Source organism: Nelumbo nucifera, chromosome 3, assembly GCF_055504915.1.
Source record: "Nelumbo nucifera cultivar China Antique chromosome 3, China Antique-T2T, whole genome shotgun sequence".
Lineage (NCBI taxonomy): Eukaryota > Viridiplantae > Streptophyta > Magnoliopsida > Proteales > Nelumbonaceae > Nelumbo > Nelumbo nucifera.
In genome coordinates, this window is record NC_142651.1 from 30,957,472 (window position 1) to 30,975,077 (window position 17,606).

Consider the following 17,606-nt stretch of genomic DNA (forward strand, 5'->3'; position numbering starts at 1 on the left):
TATTTCCATGGTTACAAAGTTCATGAGGATTTCTTTTTATAAAGCCCCAAGGCTGATATGACAATTTTTGTTGATTATGAATTAATGCTTGTCATTGTTGTTGATTACTATGATTGACATGAGATATTAATGGCTAGGTTTTTAAAACTGACTCGAACAAGTCAGGGGTCTGGTTCCCGGGTCGAACAGTCTGACGGTTTGGTTTGAATGGCTGGCCCATTCTGACAAATTAAAAAAAAAAATTAAAAAAATGGTCAAAACTGTTGAACGGTTCAAATGGTTCAACCACCTGGGTCAGCGGTTTGTTGATCAAATCAATGTTTTTTTGGCAAAAATCTGGTTTTGGGGAAAAATGAAACCGGTCACCTGACCTGTTCCCAGTTTTTCCAGTCCGACCGTCCGATTCGGTCTGGTTTTGAAAACCATGCTTAATGGTGAACCTGAGGCGGTTCCCCGTTATTTTTTCTTCCTTGTCCTACAGGTTATGTCTGGTGTGGATACTATTGTTTGTATAACCAAACTCAGAGGAACTCAGATTTCCTACCCACTACACATTTCTCAATTGGAGAGTGGGTAGGAAAAGTGAATAGGAAATCCCATTTGAACTCAGACACCAGAACCGCTAATAGGGGTATGATTATTCTTAGCCTGGTCCGCCTAGGCTGCAAATTTTCTTGCCTGGGCCCAAGTTTTTGTGTGCAGGCCCAGCTTGGCCCAAGCCTGCATCAAGCTCGGAAAATTTTGGATTGGGCTTGAACCCAACACTTAAGGCCTGTTTGGCAATATAATATAATATATATTTTAAATATACTAAAAAATAGCATGCATCATACATGGTAATTTTAGATAACATTGATAATCTGAATATCCTTATCAGAACCCATTGAAAAAGATAAGTAATCAAATAATGGTGTGCTGGTGAATTTAATTTTTGTATTTCATTTTATTTTTAATAAAAAATACTTCTTTATCATATTTATTTTTGCTTAATATGATAAATATATAATATTAGAGATGTGTAAAATGCTGTGTTTTCTTTATTTTTTTCTATCTATTTTGAGATTTTATTATATAATTATAACATCATGTGTCTATGACTTGAATGAAAAAGTGATCTTAATTTTGAGCAACTTTAAATTTCTAATCCATTTTCATAATTAATTTTAAAAATAATTGTTTATCACATTTATCTTTGTTTAATATAATAAATGTATAATATCTTAGATATGTTAAAATTTTCTATAAAATTTATTTATTTTATAATTTTTCATATGTCTATCTATTTTTTAATTTTAATTATTTAACTATTGACATCATTGGTTGACGTGTTTTAGAATTTACTTAAGCGATTAGACTGCTTTGGTGTAAGTCAAGTCGGTCGAACTGAGCTTAATATCAACTAAGGCCCAACCTGCACTGAAATCAGTGAACAACAAAATTTGACATAAATGAGTATATAATTGTATATGCATGCAAATATACATGTAGGTGTCTATATATGTATTTATGCATGTACATAGTCAGGGCTGACTTGGACTACTAAAGGGTTAGGTTTGGGCCCAACAAAATAAATAAATAAGAAAGCCCAAACTTTTGAGATAGGTGTAGGCCCAATTCAAGGATCGAAAATCCGAGTCAGCCTATTTAAAATTGCAAGTTGGATTAGTCTGGGCTCAATCTTGCCCAATTTATATCCCTGTGGACCATTGTCCACTAATTAGATGCAAAAATAATTTTCTTTTCTAACTTAGTTTTTGTTTAATATGATGAATAAAAATAATTTCTTATGTATCACGCTTATTTTCGTTTAATATGATGAATATATAATGTTAGAGATGCTCCCAAATGTTTTTTTACAAAAATTCTATATTTTTAATAAGTTTCTGTCTATCTTTTATAAAATTTTTTATTATTTAGGTAACATCATGGGTTGACTCGTTGCCCCAAAAGGTTGAACCATTGACCCACTGCTTGAATGAGAAATTGGTTTCATTTCTAAGTCAATTTAAAAATTTGTATTTCATTTACATCATTAATAAAAGTATTTGTTTATCATACTTATTGTTGTTTAATAAAATAAATATATAATATTAGAGAAGTGCCTAAATTTTTTAACAAAATTTGTAGTTTTTAATATATATATATATATATATTTAATTTTTATTATTTAACTGTGGGACCATTGGTGGACCCATTTAATGTGGATGGTTGAACTACTTAACCACTATCCAAACAAAAGGGTGGTTTATTTTTCATATTGGTTTTGAACACAAGTTCTATATTATTAAAATATTGGATATATATTTAATTAATAGAATTTATTGATGAGAAACAAAGTTAGTTCAAATAAGGTATCTAAGGAGAGAATGGAAATTAACACCTTTGAATGAAGTGGAAAGTAATAGTAATTTAAACGAAAATTGTCTAAAATTCACCATGAGTTTTCAACATTTCCCTTAAACTCACCACAACTTTTCAAAATGTCTAAAACTCACCATGTCAGTAAGTTTTTATTTTCCAAAACTCACATTCTGTTTGTGCACCATTAATGCTTCTTAACAGAGGTGTCTATATCAGCACAAATAATAGTTTTCATGACCAAATTACCCTTGAATGGCAAGTTAGAGGAAAAATGGTCTTCACTTTTCACTTTTCTTGTTTTTCTGCATTTTTAGTATTTTGTTATAATTTCCAATGTTTTTTATAATTTCTGTTTTTTTATACATTTTCTATTTTCTACAATCTATAAATTTTCCTATATTTTTTGTTACTTATTTTTAATTTTTGTGTTTTTTCTACAATTTTTATTTTCTGATTTTTTTTTCAATTTCCATAGTTTCTATAATTTGAAAATAGTTTTTTATTCTGTTTGAAATTTTTATAATTTTTTTATATTTTTTGTAATTTCTATGTTTTTATGTATTTTATATTTGAAAATATTTTTTGATTTTTTTCCTTTTTTTCATGTCTAAATATGAAAATGGTAATATATTAATGCCCGTTAATTTATTTTGTATATATTTTATATTTTCTCTGAAGGTTAAAATGGTAATATATTAACACCCGTTAGTCCGTTTCACGTCAAGTTAGTGACATGGTGAATTTTAGACATTTTGAAAAGTTGTAATGAGTTTAAGAGAAATGCTGAAAACTCATGGTGAGTTTTGGACAATTTCTCTAATTTAAATTATATCTTTTGTTCATACAATTAGAGAGGGACCAAATTCATAAATAGGGGTGTTTTAGTCAAGAAAAGTCTATAATGCTCATTTATTCAATGTACCTTAAATATATGATTTAATGAGATGTAATGCGAGTTAATACCTTAAATATAGGGTTTAATGAGAGGGAATGAAGGGTTACTTCCTTAAATATAGGGTTTAATGAGTGAGTTAATACCTTACATATAGGATTTAATGGGTAGGAATAAAATGAGATTAATAAAATAATTCAAATTATATTTTTTGTCCTCATAATAAGGAGGGACCTAAGCAATGTTGAACTTGAGATAACATTCAATGGTAACACTTACTATTGAATATTGTTCCAAATCTCACATTGCTTAGCTTTGAATGAAAGGCCTTGTCTTCATCTATAAAAGGATAGGTAAACTAAACCAAACCAACAAGGTTCATGCCATTGTGGCTGCTTTTCAAATATATCAATCTATCTAATTGCACATCTTATATATAACATGTAATTTTATTCGTCAAGTCAGGTAGAAGGAGCTTTTCCTTTTTTCAAATATATCTAATTCCATTGCAAGCTTATTTGTCTTTTTCAATGGCACTCGCATTGTTCCTGATGCAAATTAGGTTATGTAAGTGGCTAAAACTCTCTATTTTTTATTTAGAAATTTTTTTTCTTTCTGTCTTCATTCAATTTTTAAAACTCTCTTTGGCAAGGTTTTTAAAAACCACCCGGAAACAGAACCGGTCAGGGGACCGGTTTCCGGTTAAGTGGTTCAATCATCTGGGTCGAACGGTTTGACTCATTATGTTATAAATAAATAAAAAATAAAAAATATATTTATAAATAATAAAAAAGAGCATAAAGTTAAATAAAATACAGAAAATAAACCTATCTAAATACAAAAAATAATCCAGTACAAAATATAAAAATGAAATACAGAAATTTTCTAAAAAAATACAGAGAAAACACAAAAAATTAGAAAAATTCTACAGCTATGGTGCATGTTGAGGATGCTAGGTAGATGGTGTTGGTTTATGGGTGCAATTCAACCAACACAAGAACTTAACTTAACATGGAAACACGTTACCCTGCTCAAGCCAATATTCCTTGATTCAGTTGATTGTATTATTATGAAGAAATAAAATATTAAAAAATAACAAAATTTAAAATTCATGAATGAACAGCCATGGTATCATATTGAGTTTTCAAATAAAAAGGATATGCCGTGGTAGTTAATTGGGACAAATAAAAAGGATCCAAAACAACACAAGGTATGCGACCAAACTCATCGCCGGCTGCCGCAGTCCTTGTCTCCTTGTTGCTATTGCCAACTGCCAACTGCTACTGTCGCAGCATATTACAAACCCCTGCCTGCCGCTGCTCCTTTGTTGCTCCTGTTGATTACAAAAAGAAATCTGCTGTAGATGAAACTCACTGCCGTCATCGGTTGTCGTGATTCACTGTCGATCGCCATTGGTTGTGTCTGCCGCAGGTCGTCTGAGAGGAAGCAACTCAAGGAAGGATTAGAATTAGAACAAAAATGAACTTTCGGTCTAACCTTAATTTGTAAGACTTGGGAATTGGGGGACATGAGTGTCTTTTTTTTTAGTCTAATGAAAATAAATTTTGTAACCCGCGAACCACTGCCCAGGTCGAACGATTTAGTGGTTCGATCACCTGGGTCAGCGGTTTTTTGACCTTTTCAACAGTTATTTTGGTATTAACAATTTACACTATAATCAGACCCGGGGGCTGAACGGTTACCAGTTTTTCGGTCCAGTCGGATTTTGAAAAGCATGCTTTTTTTTGTGCATGTCAGGCTCGTATATGCCACTGTAAAGACGTAAGTGGCTCTAACTTTATTTTTGGTTCAACGTGTTTGATTTAGTTTTTATTCAACACTAACAGTTCATTTTTTAAGTTGTTGTATGTTGTTTGTATTTGGTCCAAAGCTTTTGGTTCTATAGTCTATGTGTTTGGTTCAGATTTTTTTTGGTTGTAAATTTCATTTTCTTTCTACAACTTATTACTTTTTTTAAGTTTTGCAATTCATTTATTAGTTGTGTAATTCATATCTATAGTTCTTATGCATCATTAGAAGACCTTAACTATCAATAAAAAAATTGAGAATTCCATATTGACAAATTGGTTCAGCATAGTTGAACCAAGAATTTTCATTGGGTGTCTTAGACGTTTTCATTAAGGTGGTTGCAACAATGCTGGATGCCTTCATGAGTTAAGTTACTTGTGGCCGGGTTTCATTTAGACTACAACGGGCAAGGTAGAAGACTTAAAAAGGTTTTTATCGGACCCGCATAGTGGACCCATTTAACACATCCTTTGCCATATGGCCTTGACCGATCCATTTAGTTGTACATCCATGACAATAATGAATTATAAATTGGCATCAATGAACTACATCCAAATATCTGGCTAATACCCAACTCTAAACGACCTTACTACTAACGTTTATTTATTGTTGCATCATTGCCATTGCTCCAAAAAATGGTGATACATCAGTGTTACATTGAAAAAATGGTGTTCCAGGAAATACCTGTTTGTTTGGAATTATCTTTTTATAAAAAACGGTGCTCGAAGCCACACTTTAGAAATCGAGAAGGCATGGTTTGGAGCAACGCCGAATTTGACGTTTCCTAGAGTTGCAGTTTGTTGCTGTCAACATGGACATGAGGTGACAGTGACATGGACATGATGTGGCACTGGACAATAGATTAATAGGTACCACTGCTGAAAATATTTCTTGGAGCATTGGTACTAAACAGAAAACAATATTGCTGTTGCTTCAGGAAATGTCCTACCTGGCAGCAACATTTCCAAACAAAAATAGACACTGAATTCTTAGAAAATGGTGCTTCCAACCCACACATCAGTAACACTATTTTATGAGAAATCGGTGTTGTATCTGCAGCATCGATGCCAAACATATACTTATTTGTTATTTGTTTAGTGGGTCTACACAATGGGGGTAGCCTATCCACTATACCCTCAACCATAATAGTAATTTTTTAGAATTTTATGATTTTAAAATTAATAACTGTAACTTTTTATTTTACTAAATTAAATATCTGATAACTTTTTTATTCATTATCAATTAATAAAATTAATCAACTTTTGGATTTTCCCATACATCACACAAGATACCACTAGTTTATATATGTACACTAAAACACGACAGTCTAAAAATTTTCTCTTTTTTTTTGAATTTTTTATTTTTTATTCCATTTCATTTTTGAATCAACTAATGAGATGCTCTCATTCCCGAAAAAAAAAAAAAACCTAAAATCTCTCTCTCTCTCTCTCTCACTTTCTCAATAACCTAAATAATATATCCTCTCCTAAACTTCCTCCCCCACTATCCCCCACTTTCTCCTAAATTATCTATAATTCCTATTTATCTCTAATTTCTATTTATACTCTCCCCCACTTTTTATCTATATCTATCTAAAGAAAATTTGAATTAAAAATATAAAAATTATTTAAATATTCTAACAAAATTATATAATAACTTAAAAATATTTATTAAAAACACAAAATTAATTATAATAGATTTAATAATATTCCTATTATTAATAATTTTATATTTATACAAAATTAATCACGAAATTATGTACTGACAATATAAATTATGATTTTTTGGATTATTCAAATTAAATTTTATTCAAACAATAAAAATTTAACATTAAAAATAAAATATTATTTAAATATCTCAATAAATAAATATCTTAAATAAAAATATTAAAAATAGCTAAATAATTATATAACAAAATGTTTACTATTATATAATAAATTTAAAATAACATAAAATTTTAAATATTTTATATGTTAATTAAATATTTAAATAACTAAACGTTTTAAATAATAATATATTTAACATAACTAGATTTTAAATAGCTAAAATAGGGAGATTTTGTACTAAATTTAAAAAATTTCTTAAAAGTAGAAAAATAGTTATAACATAATATTCAAATTAATAATAATTTAATATTTTACAAAATTAACAAATAAGTTATGTAATAAGAGTAGAAATTATAATTTTTATGAATTATTAAGTTCAATAAATAATTAATATTTTAAAATTTAAATAATGATATTAGTTAAATTACTAAATAATATTGTAAATAAATAATTTCACTTATATCAATTAATAATTTCAGAAAATAAATTTCAAAAGATTAATATTTGTTAATAACAAATTAAAAAACGTAATATATTTTTATTTATACTAAAATTAATATATATATTTTTTATATTTTCAGTAATTATTTATTGTTTTTTGTGATAAATATATTTTTAATAATTTTGTATAAATTTATTTTTGTTTTGTTATTTAATAGAAAATTTTCAATAATTATTGGAGATTGAACTATTTTTTATTTAAAATTTTAATTTTAATTTATTGTACTTGTTATATTTATTGTATTTTTGTTATATTTTATGCATTAATATTTATTATAAGTTAAACTATTTATTAACTAGTTTAATATATTTGTTAGTATTTATTGTATTTCAATTAGTTATTTATTGTATTTTCATTATCAATATATTTTAAATAATTTTGTATTTTTTCTATAAAGTTTCAATAATTATTGGAGATTGAACTATTGTTATTTATTAAAGATTAGACTATTAATTTAGGTGAAATTAGGAGTGTTCATGCATTGGTTCGGCTCAGTTGTAGGCTATTTGACCAACTAAATTGATCTGGTTAGGTTGGGGTGTTGGTCACTCGAAACCGACTTACCAATAGTGAAAATCAGCCAACTTGGGTTGTATTAGTTTGGGTCAATTTTCGGTTTGGTCGATCCGTTCAAAAGATTTAAACTTTAAAAAGTAAATTTAAATTTAAGAAAATATGGTGACATTATTAAGAACATAATTTAAAAATTAAATTTATGATATAAAATATTTTGGACTAAGAAATATGGGAATTCTCCCACTTTTTTGAAAAATTATATTAAAAATATAAAATATTAAGATATATCTATGGTCAGGTCATTTGATTTTGGTCAATTTACATACGACCAAAGTGAAATTGATCCAAACTGGTCGGGTTGGGGAATTATTGAACCAAAGCCGACGGTCCATGTTAGCATGCCTCTCCTTGCTCCAAACCCCCTTCCTAATTTCCTATTTTTTTTGAATTTTTTTATTTTTTTAATTTCACATAATTGCCCATTAAACCATAGGTTAAATTATCTATAACAACCAATAGATAAAGAAAGAGGGATTTGATTTTCCAATGTTTAGCCAAGTGGCACCACTATCCCCCACTTTCTCCTAAGTTATCTCTAATTACTATTTATCTTCTCCCCTACTTTGCCAAGTGGAACCATTATCCCCCACTTTCTCCTAAATTATCTCTAATTCCTATTTATCCTCGCCCCACTTTTTATCTATATCTACCCAAAGAAAGTTTGAATTAACAAATCTAAAATGTATTTCAATATTATAATTAAATTATATAACTTTAAAATATTTATTAAAAACACCAAAATAATTATAATAGATTTAATAAATTTCATTCTTACAGAATTCATGATCACGAAATTATGTACTAACAATATAAATTATAATTTAACAAAAAAATTATTCAAATGATAAAACTTAATATTAAAAAGCAAATTATTATTTAAATATTTTAATAACTAAATATCTTAAGTAACAACATATTAAAAATAGCTAAATAATTATAGGGTAAAATACAAAAACCTCCCTTCCGTCACCTTCCCAGAGCAGTTTCTTCCAAATACCCATTCTACCCTTTTAAGCAACCCGTGTAACTGATAGAACCGAAATTAACTCCCGACTAGATCTAGCAGAAAATCAGCTGGATTGACGAGAATAACCCCCGACATGTAACCGATAGAACCAAAATATTTGAGTGCCTGAGACGCGCTGTTGCCGTATATCGAGCACCCATCCGATAACACCACCAGCTTATCGAACATCCGATACTTGCGAGCCCCTGCAATGTCCAAGAGGCGCAACAGGGGAGGCCTTTGTTGCAGAAGAATGGTACTGGCCTCCCGCTATATATCGGGCACCTATCGTCGTATATCAAGCACCTTTTGATAAATACAAGCGCAACTGGGGAGGCCTCTTTTGATAAATACAGGAGGCCTCTTGCAAGCCCCTGTTGCGGAAGAACGGTATTGGCCTCCCGCTATATATCAGGCACCTACCGTCGTCACCACCGTTCTTTCGCCTCTTGCGAGCCCTTGCAATGTTGCCACGATACGCTGAGCGGTGGTGGAGTTGAGCCCTGACGTAGGTTCATCCAGCAACAACAGACTCAGGTTCATCAGCATCTCTTGCCCGATACTGACCCGCTTGTAGGTGATGCTGCCGGAGAACTTCCCCAGTGCAGGTTAGCGTCTCCAGCACGGTGAGGTGGGGATACAGTACGCTATCTTGTGACACAAACCCGATCTTGGCTTTATAGAGCCGGAGAAGGTCTGCCCATTGTAGGTGATGCTGCCGGAGAACTTCCCCGGAAGCCTACCTACCAAGGCCATCAAGAGCATCGGTTCCTGCTGCTGGATGGGCCGAGCATTGCTAGGAGCTCGCCCGGTCAGACAACCCCAGTAATGATGCAGAAAACCAAATTCCTCTGGACTTCTTCAGCTTTATACTGTAACTCACATCTTTAAACCGCAAAGAATGGATGCATGTACGACGGAATTAAAATTCAAAGATCCATATTTAACTTGAGAGCATGAAGAGCATAAGCTTCATCTGATTACCTTGAGTGTGATAGGGTGCAATGACCCACGTAGTAGTGAGCACTGGCCGCCCATGGCTGTCTGCAGCTGCTCAAGCATCTGATCCTCCAAAGACAGGCTGGCATTACTAGACAAAGAAGGCAGCTCAGAGCGGGGCATGCCCATGATATTGTCTAAGCTGTGGTTCACAGCAAGGACATTATTGTTAGACCCATTAGTTTTGATTCCAAGTTCTTGCTTAGGGGGACGCATCATCTTGTAGTAGTCTAGAGAGAAGGTGACCGAGAAAACAAATTAAATGGGTTTGGAAGACAAAGATGAAGTAAGGTTCCAACCCTTTATATATGCAGATAGACGGAGAGAGAGAAAGACATTTCAGAGGTCGTGGACGTTTCAGTAGGTAGGAGGCCATTGCAAACAGCAGGTAGGAGGCCAAACATCTTTTTTATTTTGAAAAAATGAAGATTTAACAAAAAAAAAAGTAAAAACACTGAAAAAAATTAATCGGGTCGGCGCATGACCTGTCTGACAGTTCGGGCGAAGAAGATGACCTACGCGGGTCAGTGGGACCTGTTTTCGAAAAGCCTGAATACGAAATGACAGGTCCAGCTGATAGGGTCCGTAAAGGGGTAGAATGGGTATTTACAAGAAACTGCTACATCAGTTTAACATTTTCCATCTGAGAAGGTGACGGAAGGGAGGTTTTTGTTGAGTTTTTCAAAAGTTCAAGGGAGGTATTTATTAAAATGAAACTAGAGGGGAGATTTTTATGATTGTCAGAAACTTCAGGGGAGGTTTTTGTATTTTACTAACAAAATATTTAAGATTATGTAATAACTTTAAAACAAATAAAATTAAAATAACGAAAAAATTTAAATATTTAAATAAATATTTTAAATAATAAAATATTTAACATAACTAAATTTGAAATAGCTAAAATAACGAAATTATGTAACTAATTTAAAAAAATTATTTAAGGTATAAAAATTATTATAATAAATTTCAAAAATAAATAATTATATTTTAATAATATTTTACAAAATTATGTAATTATAGTATAAACTATAATTTTATGGATTATTAAATTCAATAAATATTTAATATTTTAATATTTTAAATAATGATATTATTGAAATAATAAAGTAATATTATAAACTAATTTCACTTATATCAATTAATAATTGTAGAAAAAAGATTAAAAAAATTAATATTTTTAATAGTAATTTTAAAATCTGAATCTATATTTATTTTATAGTTATATATATATATTAAAATTATTATTAATATATAGCAAGTCAGTCAATGTCACCTTGCTTCTCCTTGCTCCATTACCCCAACCCAGCATTTTCCTTGACTCTTTCTCCTCTCTCTTCATTACTCTCCCTTCCCATTGGGTTCTCTCTCTCCCCCCACAACTCATGTCTCTCAATTTCTATAACAACCTAACTTCTCTCATTAATTAGCTCAATACATGTTTTATCCTTTCCTTCACTTCTATCTCTAATTCCCCTTCATTCTCTCTACTTTCCCATAAAAATAGGGCCATAATTTATTAAGATTTGGTTTCGAATTCAAACAATATTTATATCTATAGACGTGAATTCAAGCAAAGAGAAGGGAATAAGGGGAATTCAGTGTTTCTTATATATTCATGGCATCTTCCACTATTGTTAAATAATCTAATGTTAAATAATCCGTTAGTTATGAAAATTATTAAAAATTTTTGTAAAATATTCTATTGAAAATTATGAAATAATTATTTTAGAAATAATCTACTATTTAAAAAATATTAAATAATTTAATAATCTACCAAAAAATAATAAACAATCCATTATTTAATAATTTTTGTTTATTAATAAATGTTCAAAATTTCAATGTTTAGCGTAATTTACATTAACCATTGTAATTTAATAAAAAATCATTAATTTTTTACAATAATAGTTTATTGATGAAAGATATTACAAATTTGTGTAATTTAAGAGTTTCTATAAAATCAATAATTATAGTTAACAATTATCAAATAATTTAGGGGAACTCTTTAACTAATAATCCATATTTTTTTAAATAAGTAATTAAAAAATTAAGAAATTAATCTATGAAAAAATAACCTCCAAAACTATTTAAGTAATAATATATTATTATTGTTCAACAAATAATTTTTAAAATGTTTAGGAAATTAATCTATAAGAAATTGTTCCATAATTATTTAAATAGCAATCCATTACTATTATTTCAATAAATAATTATTAAATAATTTAGAAAAATTATTAAGTCTATCCACACCAATCTAAACCATTTGGTTGACTTAGATCATACCTGGTTGTACATTAATTAACAACAAATGGTTTACTTTTAATTAAAAATAATGTAATTAACCATAATTACATTTACTTTGATTAATAGTAAACAGTTTAGGCTTAAAAAGTAAATAATTTACATTAATTTATTGTTATTGTAAATAATTAATTTACTATATATTACTACTAATCAATAGCAATTTCAATAATTTTTTGGAAATTATCATAAAATATTGTAATCTATTGTTATTTAATTGGTTATAGAAATTTATTAGAGTTATAAGGATAAAATTTTTCCCATAAAACTAGGGCTGGGGCCCTACCTTGCCCTGCCCCGAATGGGGCAAGTTTTCTCAAATCTTAAATGGGGACGGGTAGAGATGGGGTGGGGATAGGGAAAATATTTTTGCCCCAAATTAGGGATGTGGTTTGCATATAATTCCCCAAAATCGATGGTAAATTAGTAAAGTATCTATAGATTTAATATTGATTTTTAAAATATCTCTAAGTTTTCCTCACATTCTTATAATCCTAGGACCCCATAATTTCATTTATATAATACCCCCAAATTATCATAATCCAATTTCTAAAGTACCCTCAAATTCCCATAATCTTATTTTTAAAAGATCCATAAATTAGATTTTTTTTAGGTGATTACCTCAAGGTGTAGAAAGTTTGGGAATTCCCTATCCCCGATGGGGAATGAGTGCCTTGCCCCGAACCTGCCCCACCACTGGGGTTGAGGCAGGAATGGAGTAGAGTGCCTTGACTTACATGGGTTAGGGACAAGGAGAGATGCCCCATCCTGTGCACCGAATGGGCCTCCGCTAGTGTCACTTATAAAATTGTAGTAATGATATTGGCTAACTATTTATTTTTAGAGACATCATTGACAAATACCATTATACCTAAACAAATTTGCGTAATTTAATAGTTTCTATAAAATCAACAATTATAGTTAACAATTATCAAATAATTTAGGGGAACTCTTTAACTAATAATCCATAATTTTTTTAAATAAGTAATTAAAAATTTAAGAAATTAATCTATGAAAAAATATCCTCCAAAGCTATTTAAATAATAATATATTACTATTGTTCAACAAATAATTTTTAAAAAGTTTAGGAAAATTAAATTAGGAAATTAATCTATCAGAAATTGTTCCATAATTATTTAAATAGCAATCCATTACTATTATTTCAATAAATAATTATTAAATAATTTAGAAAAATTATTAAGTCTATCCACACCAATCTAAACCATTTGATTGACTTAGACCATACCTGGTTGTACATTAATTAACAACAAATGGTTTACTTTTAATTAAAAATAATGTAATTAACTATAATTACAGTTACTTTGATTAATAGTAAACAGTTTAGGCTTAAAAAGTAAATAATTTACATTAATTTATTGTTATTGTAAATAATTAATTTACTATATATTACTACTAATCAATAGCAATTTCAATAATTTTTTAGAAATTATCATAAAATATTGTAATCTATTGTTATTTAATTTATTGTTAGTTAATTGGTTATAGAAATTTATTAGAGTTATAAGGATAAAATTTTCCCCATAAAACTAGGGCTGGGGCCCTACCTTGCCCTGCCCCAAATGGGGCAAGTTTTCTCAAATCTTAAATGGGGACAGGGTAGAGATGGGGTGGGGATAGGGAAAATATTTTTGCCCCAAATTAGGGATGTGGTTTGCATATAATTCCCCAAAATCGATGGTAAATTAGTAAAGTATCTATAGATTTAATATTGATTTTTAAAATATCTCTAAGTTTTCCTCACATTCTTATAATCCTAGGATCCCATAATTTCATTTATATAGTACCCCCAAATTCCCATAATCCTATTTTTAAAATATCCATAAATTAGATTTTTTTTTTTTTATGTGATTACCTCAAGGTGAGGAAAATTTGGGAATTCCCTATCCCCGATGGGGAATGAGTGTCTCGCCCCGAACCTGCCCCACCACTGGGGTTGAGGCAGGAATGGAGTAGAGTGCCTTGACTTACATGGGTTAGGGACAAGAAGAGATGCCCCATCCTGTGCATCGAATGGGCCTCCGTTAGTGACTCACTTATAAAATTGTAGTAATGATATTGGCTAACTATTTTTTTTTAGAGACATCATTGACAAATACCATTCTATCTAGACAAATTATTCATTTCATGAGATAAAAAAAAGTGGGGATTTATTCTGAGAAACAGGAATTAGGATCATTTTTGCCTAATGCCTAAACTATTTATTAGAATTAAAAAAAAAACAAGAATTCATTAATTTCTGAATAATTCTAAAAATTGATCTTCGTGTTTTTATACTTACATGGCAAATAATCGATCTTTGCATGTGTAAATCATAGGTAGTGGTTGTTAATGGGTTAGCCTTTCCCTTTAGTAGGGGTTCTTTTAGGGTTATCAAAACTTTTCTCTTGTGCCTTGATGGCACCCTCTGAAGTGTAATGTTGAACAGAGGACGTTTGGCTATTAATCATCTTATGCATACCAAATGATTTATTGATATTTGGTTGTGCTAGCTGTGTTGAAATTGACAATGTGATGAAGACCATAGGACCTATTATAGGTGGTCAAGGCAATTTCCATTCTTTGGATGGATCAATAAGACATATTGAATTGGACTTGTCCAGACTTAATGGTTAGTATTTATTGGATTGGATGTATCTGATTCATCTTTAATGAATTTATATTGGATTGGATTGGATTGAACCCATATCTGGTCTATGGCTTGATTTGAACCCATATCTAGTCTATTGATAAAAGATAAGAATACAGGTGTCAATCGACCAGGTATGAATTGGAACCAACTTTAATTAAAACTAATTCACCTGATTGGATTGGACTTGATCCATTTGTAATGGATTCATATTGACACCCCTAGGGCCCTACATACAGGCATAATTGCTCTCATCAAAGCCTCTTTTGCATCTATTCTCGTCTACTATATATCCACACATTGAATCCCTGCCCTGTGGACATATTTAAAAAGTTGAATAATAAAATCCTAAGATATTTTTGGTGGAGGTACAAGGACTAAGCACTGTGGTCGGCATGTCTATTTGAATTGAAAGCTTGGGTGGATATGTGTAAACAGAAAACCCAAAAGAGTTGGTGGGCTGGGTCTTAGAGACATTGTCCATAAAATCTAGATAGTTTCATTATTAAAGTTGGGATGGAGATTGGTCAATAAGCCTGATTCTTTATGGGCCCAAGTGATTACAAGCAAATATCTTGGAGTGTAGGGACCATAACTTTTGCTACTTTCAATATGTGCTAATGACTCAGTTATTTGGAAGAAAACCTTGGAATACAGATTGATTCTGAGGAGAGGTGTGGGAGACTATCCACTATTAATACCATAAAGGCATGCATGAATACAGGAAAAACTTATAATGGGTCAATTCTGACTCCATGAAGAATCCAAACGTATAATGGGTACCTCCTCACCCATTTTCCCATGTGACCCAATTATTCATCTGCCATGTCATATGTGAAAAGAAGACCTTATCCCAAGAAATTCAAATTATTATATCCAAAAGTGCTCTCTATGCAGCAATGACGCGGACAATGACAAGCACATTAATGGCTAATTCAGATGTCTCCCATCAAATAAACAGTCCAGATATGAGCCATCCTGGGGTGGTCCGAATCTAAAACGTCCCCAAAATCTCCTTGCCACGTGGCAAAGTATACATATTCTCACCCTTGTGTTTATATTAAGATAATGAAATAAAAAAAAAATATTTGTGAAACTTGAAGAACAAACAATACCATAGACTCATATAGGGCAGACGTGGTCAAAGGATACTGTAGCAGTTATATATTCAAAGAAACCTTCATCAAATGAACAGTCTGGATCGTTCCTCATCCAGGCAAGGCTCAGCCAGGCCAAGAGGAAACAAACAGAAATGGGAAAACTCTTACTAAGCATATAATCCAAAGGTGGCCCAGCAATTGAATGCCTCAGACTGATTTCTGGAAATGGACAATGACCCATGAGGAGGACACCGATTCATGTGCCTCGATAAACTCAGACCAACTAGCTAGCTAGCCCTCATAATCACCACCGCCACCATGAAACATGGCATCATGACATCATCGCTAGCTTCACAGTTCAGACATGGCGGAGATGAGGTGTGATGATAAAGGAAGATCATATAATGACTAATGAGCACATAAATCAGAGAATTGTTTAGAAAATAAAGAGAAAAGCTTTAACTCTATTATCTCTTTCTATCTCTTGCCCCCTATTACAAGATTAAATTAAGAAAACCAGAAAAAAAGAAGAAGAAATAACATACAAAAATCTCAGCCAACCTCATTGGGTGAGAGAAGAAGCATTCCCAGTGGAGGCAGAAGAAGAGGAGGAAGAGTTTTTGTGGTTGTGCATCCAAACCTTGAAGACCTGTCGACTCACTCCAACAGCCTTGCAGAACTTTTCGATCTCATCCTCCTGATCTCTTCTCTGTATCCTCCACCCAAGCTTCTCAGCAAAGGCCAGCATCTTCTCCTTCTGTTCCGCGGTGAACTTGGTCCTCATCCTCTTCTTCCCGCTCCGATCCTCCTGCGACTCCACCATCATCGCTGGCTGGGTAGACGCGTAGTCCATCATCTCCACCACCTCCGCGTCCCGAGCCCGGTTGTTGTTGCTGTTGCTTCCTCCCCTTCCACCTCCGCCGCCCAGGACGATGACTTTCCGGTGGAAGTTGCGGTGGCACCCGCACGCCTCACACATTAGTCCTCCTGTGGTGGTTTCATCTGCCGTGAACTCCCCACAGCCGTCCGTCGCGTAGCTGCCGAGGCTGGCTGCATGATTGCGGAGGCATTCTCTATAGGCATCATTTGTGCTGTCTCCCTCCATTTCTTTCTCTCTCTCTCACACACACACAGTTTCCTTGCTACTTTTTGTATGTCATCTAACATATATATATAGTGGAGAGGGGAGAAATGAAATAACAATTTAGGGACTGGTTGGTGAATGTATGTGCCTAGATGTTATTCTACATGTCTATAATAAGTGGGGAATATATCATACCTATATTAATACCCTAATTTGGGCTAAAAATGTAATAAACAAGCTGATTTGTAAAATCATATTTACCCTCCTCTAGTTTCTACTTAGTTTCCAATAAGTTGAATTAGGTAATATCATGTTCGCCCATTCTATTGGGGGGCGGCTTGGTGTTTGGGGAGGGCAACCCTATTGGGTAGCCCATTTGCCTGCCCAAAAAAAGTTTTCCCTGTCTATTGGATCAAATGATTCAAGGATTTTTGATCTCCATCATGATTCATTTGATTTTCATGGATGATAAGTACAATATGAAAGATAAAAGGAAAAAAAAAGAA

General features: G+C 31.6%; 1 pseudogene; it reads right to left on the bottom strand.

Annotated features, from left to right (window-relative positions):
- Positions 1-16,397: 16,397 nt before the first annotated feature.
- Positions 16,398-17,280, bottom strand: LOC104587730 (zinc-finger homeodomain protein 2 pseudogene; annotated as a pseudogene).
- Between the last annotated feature and the right edge of the window lie 326 nt (positions 17,281-17,606).